Genomic DNA, 7525 nt, shown 5'->3' on the forward strand with positions numbered 1-7525 from the left:
GTATTAAAACCACGCACACAAACACACAAGGTAGGCAGTGTCTTTTTACGAAGATATACGAATTAGGTACGAACCGAATTCGGAACTACATCGAAAGTCGAAACTGAAGTTGAATATGCGACCAATTTAAGAAGTGTGATAATGTATACAATTTTGTAGCGGTAAAGACCATATTCTGCAAATAGTATCATTATTCGTTTGTTTTGTTTTGGAAATAACAAACGTTTACTTTGAGGTTAAATTTGTTTTTTCAGAAAATTAATAATGTTTACTACGACAATTTGCAAGTGAAGTGTTTTGAGAGTAACTAAATAGATTATGTATATCATCAGTGTATTTTGTAAGATAATAAGGCATACCTAATTTAACGAAAAATTCTTATTTTTGTTTTATGAATAAACTTTTATCAAACAGAGAGTGATAGGAAAAAGGCCGATCTATAAATGGATCTATACCGGAATTTGTAATACACAAAGGTAAAGTTAATCATTAATTACATAATATAGAATACTAGTTAGGATATCATACCTACTTTGACAATTATTTTATAGATAATATGACCTATGTTCGTGATATGTTTTCCATTATTTTGCGGAAATACTATGTATCTCCAATCAAATACTGTAATATAATAATCAAGTACTGCAATATGAAATATTAGTTTTTATGACTTATTATCATTGCAATATTTCTGCCTACCCTGTCCAAAAACTCTGTGCACGCCCCTGATATTTAGAACGATAAACTCTTATAGCAAACTAGCTGCGCTTCGCGGTTTCACCCGCGTGGCTCCGCTCCTGTTGGTCTTAGCGTAATAATATATAGCCTATAACCTTCCTCGATGAATGGGCTATCTAACATCGAAAGAATTTTTCAAATCGGACCAGTAGTTTCTGAGATTAACGCGTTCAAACAAACAAACAAACGAACTCTTCAGCTTTATAATATTAGTATAGATTATGCATTTAATAACACCATATATCTCCAAAAATGTTGTACTACCACATTATACACGTCATGTTCATACTTAAACTACGCCAAAATAACTGCAATTCGATTGCAAAGCGCCCAAAATTATACATTCCCTATTTACCTAGGCATTACGGCATTCAACCGCATACTGAAATTACTAGCATAGCCTATTATATCACAAAATACCGAGTGGAACCTATTTTAGCATTGATAAAGTGACCGAAATTGCACTTTGCTGTATCGTAAATTATACATTAGAATAACAAGGTAGGAAAATGGCAGACCGCCAAAAAACCAAAATTTAATGTCTTCACGTGTTCGTCTTACAGTATTTGCTTATTGGTGAATAATGATATTTTATGTTTATCTCTATTATAAATTCACATAAGATATATTGAAATAAAATTATATTCAATCTTTTTAAATGATAAAACAAAAGCTGTCTCTACGTTTATATACGTACGCTAGCTGTAGCATACGTGTTATTCTGATGTACAAGTTACAACCTACTATACTACCGTAAAGTTTCATCGCTATCCCTCCATACTCACAAACTTTCGCGTTTATAATATTTGTATGATAACTTTAAATTTAAGAGGCCAAAAAAAATGTATTGTCTATGCCGGCCGCCTAGAACCTAATTTATAGAGATATCTTATATATAAAATTCTCGTGTCACAATGTTAGTCTGCATACTCCTCCGAAACGGGTGGACCGATTCTCATGAAATTTTCTGTGCATATCGGGTAAGTCTGAAAATCGGCCAACATCTATTTTTCATATGTACCACGGGCGAAGCCGGGGCGGACCGCTAGTAATAATATAATATTGTTATTTCTGCCTTGTAATGTTTTGGGTATACATACCTGTAAATTACTTGTGTTGAAAAATAAATAAATAAATAAATAAAAGATTAATTTATTTAACCCAAAGGTGGCAAGGGGCACAACCATAAATAATTCCCATTTTAATACAAACTAATTGTGTTCCCGAATCACTGGACATAAATATTAAAAACACTAAAACTTTTCCGTCCTCGCATTTTACATTCTATTGTGTTAGTGCAATTAGTGAAACGATATTTTAAAGTTAACTAATTGCGTTTACAGCATTATGAAAATTAAAAAAGTTGAATGTATGTAATGTTTGCATGTGTGGATTTTAAAATATATAGAGTTTAGAAGAATAGAAAAGCTGAGGTTCGCTTTACGTTATAGTTAGTCGAAACTTGACAATTTATACGTAGTAGAGAAGCTATTTGGCAAGATATTGTAAAATTCTGTTATTATGTAAGCGAATATATGAACTAAAGAAAGCCTCGTTAAGAAAAATTTCCTAAACACATACGAAAATATATTTTATTTATTAATCAGGACGTAAAATATGTCATACTATGAGAAAGAACAGTTTCATATAAGAAGAATTTTACATTACAACATTACTCACATGCAGACAGGCATCAAAACCCACTAAACCTAGTTTAAAACTATTAGTATTGAGAAATGTTCGACCGCCCAATGTAAGAACAGCGTGAGCGTGGGCGGACGCCGATATCAAATATTTGTTAGACTGGCCGCGTAAATTGCCCGAGAAGTAATAATATGGACATTCTATATTGATTTATTTTATTTATAACTAGCTTGCTTATCACAGAAAGGTGTAAACAAAAATAATGAATTTAATTTAATTTTATATTCATACTATCTTTTGTTACACTTCGTAAAACATAAAATAAAACGCTGTGATTATGGTAATATAGGTAATGTTATTAGGTACTTTTCTACTCATTTTTATCACATGTCTTTTATCTTTCATATTATTATTTTCATTCATAAAAAGTATTTCTTTAGATGAACACATGAGAATAAAGGTAATTTTATATAACTACTTAAACATGGAATTTTCATGAAAGTGGTTATAAAAAATAATTCTCTTAACACGATTATACTTTACTTGTTGTTTCATATTGTAATAAACAAAATAATATTATGTATCTTATTTTGCCAACTGCTATTCACATAATATTTTACTACTCCTACGTTTCACTACACTATTTTTTATAATTAAAGTCAAAATAATCGCATACATTATAGTTAAACGACGCATCCACACATTTCCATCGTGCCCCTATTGGTAAAATGTAAAACTGTAGCTGCAGCGCGAACTCTAAATGTTTCATAGCTCTGTGGCTGGAGAATTTTTACGTATTTACTCGTACGAGCTGACAGTGCAACTGCAAGGAAGCAATACTTTGAAATATGTATGCGGCGTACGATAGAAATGGTTCTGGTATTCTATTTCACCAAATATTGCGAAAAAGTTTCGTACGGCTTAACGTTAGACGTGTTTTTACAGCTAGTTGGAATATGGTATTAGAATAACTGTTCAAATATTGCAGAAGAAATTTGAATAGCGAATTCGAAAATCGAACGTTCATTAGTCAGGTTTTTTTCAGCGGCGGTTTCTATTCAGCCAGTCTTTTATTCCATTTTTTGTTTTTTTTTAAACAATTGGCTAGAGCTGTTCTGAAGAATGGTTTTTCATGTATTTTAAAACATAATTAACATGGCCAATACTATAGAGAAAGCGAATTTGTTTGCACAATTATTAAAATACCAAAATAACTTAAGTTATAATATAGCATACTTACCTTCATTTAGAAAAACACAGCTTCATCAAAAACAAATTCAACATTAGCCGTTCGCAATCAACAAAGGGTTCAAAATGAAAACATTTCTTTACATTACAGGGAATAATGAAATTATGGAGCTCAAAATTCGGATTTAACCTAATTCTTGTGTTGATTCTCTTTATTTTGTACAATGTATTTGGTTAGGTCCCTCGTGGTTACGATTTGAAAGAATATTCGCCCAATTTGCGGCTAAATTGCTTGAATTCGGAGTTTGCTTTTTAAAATACACAATGAAATAATTTATCAATTATTAATTAACGGGAAGGGCCATTTACACAGGCCCTTTGACCTTTGATTCTTAGTAATATAGATCGATGTTTCTATAAACAATTGTGAAAGGTGTAGGTTTGATTATTATAGTGGAAAAATACTATGGTATACTACACTATAATAGACCACATACCCCCGTATTGTAGATACTAATCAATTGTATTTTTTATATTATGTTTAAAGGTACTTTCTACCTATATCTTTAAGTTAATACAATTTTATGTCAAAGTGTGCTTATCCCTAGTCTAGAGTCCTTCTTACAAGCTTCACTTACTTTAGGACTAGAGAATATTACATAACATGTCTATTAAAGAAACAAGAATGTGTCTAGAATATTATCTTACATATTTTGTTTATTTTGGTTTAATTTCGAAACACGACATTCTCTATTTTTTGTAATAGTTTAAGTTCTCCCATAAGCAACAAACTATAAACATAACCACAGTATTACAATATTCCATAAGGGCAGATTTTTCAATGCTTGGTTAAAACTTATCCGTCCAATAAAGTATTACACGATAATATTAAAATGTCACGTAAACTGTCAAATACGGGCAATTAGAATACGTTTTTAAAATGGTAGTTTTATACATTATTCGACGAATAAGTTTTACGAATAAAAAGTTGTGACGAATAAGGATTGAAAAATCAGCCCTTAATATAGTAAAATACTGTGACAGCAATAGTAAAATAAATACTACGAAGACGTTAAGCTCTTAACATACTAGCTTATGGAATAATGTACATATAATAATAATGTATTCTTTGCTATCTCTGTAACGTATCGCGTCACAATGACAGAATAACTTTTTATATTACAAAGGAAGAGCACTAGGAAGCGAGAAATAACATATCTCTCACATTTGTATAAATGTAGATTCGCTTCTGTAATACGGGAGATTATCCCCTTTTTATTTTGTACGATATTCCTTATATGCTTCCGTTGTTGGCACGGAGTGGTACAATTTCGTTATTTTGCAGTTTGTGTGTAGCCAATATGTGGGATTATATTTTATAGTGGACATGTAACATGTTTAAATTAGTCTTAAATTAGTTCTACTTGTTATATTTGTATTATATTTTAGCCTATTTTTTAAGAGGCTACAATATAATAATATGTATTTCAGATATCTTTACAATACTTACTGCCATTATAGTTGCAAATTTCTAAACAGTTCCAATACTTCACAAAAGTTAGGAAACTTACCTACTTCCTTTGAGCATGAGCACTCTGAAATAATATCTATACCTAATAAACTTCGTAATAGACTACAGAAAATTCAAACACAGTAAGACACCTAAATTATTATATAAAAAATATAAAAGGAACCTTCATAGAACAGCAGTCTTCATAGAACCTTCATAGAAAATATAAAATTATACAGAAAACAATATTGCACTTTCATGAAATACTGTAGTTGGAATTATTTCATGTATATTAAGTTTGCAATTGAAATAACATAAATAGTGAAACAAAATGAAACAGCCGTCACAAATTTGCATAATACCAAAACAAAACCTTCGTTTTAAAATTATGCAAATGCTTTCTACGAAAGGTCGAAATTATAATTTTTACAAGCGAGATCAAACAGTCATGTTTTACTTTTGAAGGCTTAACGAAGGCTTAATAATAAAATATTGTTAAAAAAGCTTCGTTTTTACAGTTGCATCATTTGTTTCGAACAAAACTTTTAATTGAAACGAACATGTGCACTTTGCGAATACCCTTTTGTATTCCATTTTTATACGAACGTTTTTTGAAACGTTACTGACACTGGATAAAACTTGTATTAAAATTCACTCTTGATTTTTCGCTTTTTAAATATGCACCCGGAGTTGTATTGTACAATGTACATGCTTTATTTTACATAAAAAGAGATAATGGAAATATGTTTTCATGATTTTAATTAGCATTTCTAATCATAATAAATATTTCAACAATAATTGTTCATAATTATTTATTCTTTTATTTTTCAAGCGGAAAAGTTTGTACGTCAATATTGAATGAAAACATTGTGAAGGAAAGACTGTGAAACAATCTTTGCTTGTATTATATTGTATAATGCTAAATATTATTATTTTATATAAAACCACAAATAATAATATAAATTCATTATTTCATCCTTAACTTACCAGAAAGAACGTATCTAGAAAATTTGCTTATAAAAACGGTGTAAAGATGCATTTTTCATCAACAACTCAAACAGTGGGAGTGCTAGCTAAGTGTAGCCTTTTTAGGGTTCCACAGAGGAATTGTAGAAGCTTTCAACGTAATTCAGATGCACTGGGTTGGTTACGCATGGAGGGTTCGATGTCAGTGCCTTTGACACACGGTTTCAACGTCGATTTTTTATTCCATTCTTTTAATTTTGCTTGCTGTTTGATGAAGTGTAGGGTTTTGCAGTGTTTTGTAATATTGTAGGTGTAAAGTTTATTTGGTATTATACGGTAATAAGTAGAGATACTTAACCTCCTAAGACCCCGCGTACAAAATTTTGTACAAAATAAAATAGTGCTATCTGACCCAGCTCTGTCATATAGTTTATAGTAGTAACCGCCCAGTGTACAATTTTTTGTACTTATTCTTTTAACAACTGTAGTTTTTTTCAAATCTTCCCGCGAATAGTTTCACGTGTCCAAATTACTTAAATAGTTTGTATTGTCTATGTTATCAACGCTGCCAACAAAAAAATAAGTATATTTTCAAAACTAGCTGTGATGAACGACGAAACCTGCCGCTCCCTCGTGCTAAGAGTAAGTTTAATCTCAAAATACTTATATAATCACTAGTTTTCCCACGTCACTGTTAATGTTATTTTAAAATATAAGGTGTAAATATTACACACTATTAATATTTTTTGTTGCTGTATTGAATAAAGTTGATTCACAAAGTCATCAATTATTTTGTTCAATATTTTGTACATTGGTACTCAGTATCAAACGTTAGGTATCTGCTTTTCATAGAGAGTATTTTTGTTTTTATTTTAGATTCTAATGAAAATGAGATTCTTCAGTGTCTAAATGAATTAGAATATGAGTCAGAAGCTGAAGAGGACCCTTTTGAATATAATGAGACAGATGACGAGTACATGCCAGATGGAAGAGAGGAATCTTCATCTTCAAGTTCTTCTAGTGAAGATGAACAGCCGCTTATTGAAGATGACAATGATGATTCTCCTTTTTGTGAGGATCAAGTCGCAGCAGAACACGAATTCGTCTACGTTGGACACGTGGTTGTAGTCGTGGAAGAAATATTATAAGCACTCGCGGAAGAAGGAAGTCGTGGGAGTAGAAGTCGAGGACGCGTAATTTAATATTGCCTTAATAGAAGTTAAGCCTAAAGATCTCAAATGGAAAAATTTTGTTCTCTATTTAATTTCTATAATAAACTTTATTTTTTGTAATTTCGATTTATTATTTTCTCTGCTACATTAAGACCCACTGTACAAAATTTTGTACAAAAGATAGAATTACAGAAGGTGACCAAAAATGTCCCATAGACACCTGGTATTACGTTAAAAATACTTTCGAAACCCTAAAAGGTATAGCTTCAAAATTACGACGTTTTACGTCTCTGGGTCTGACAGCAAT

General features: G+C 30.9%; 1 long non-coding RNA gene across 1 annotated transcript; it reads left to right on the forward strand.

Moving 5' to 3' along the window:
- Positions 1-6402: 6402 nt before the first annotated feature.
- Positions 6403-7111, forward strand: LOC149897074 (uncharacterized). The gene is made up of 2 exons (XR_016458233.1): positions 6403-6688; positions 6923-7111. It is a non-coding gene; the product is annotated as an uncharacterized LOC149897074 (long non-coding RNA).
- Positions 7112-7525: the final 414 nt, after the last annotated feature.

This window comes from Colias eurytheme, chromosome 26 (genome assembly GCF_061535395.1).
Source record: "Colias eurytheme isolate Ceu_HAF_F1 chromosome 26, ilColEury1 Martin Lab GWU primary, whole genome shotgun sequence".
NCBI classification, from domain to species: Eukaryota; Metazoa; Arthropoda; class Insecta; order Lepidoptera; family Pieridae; genus Colias; species Colias eurytheme.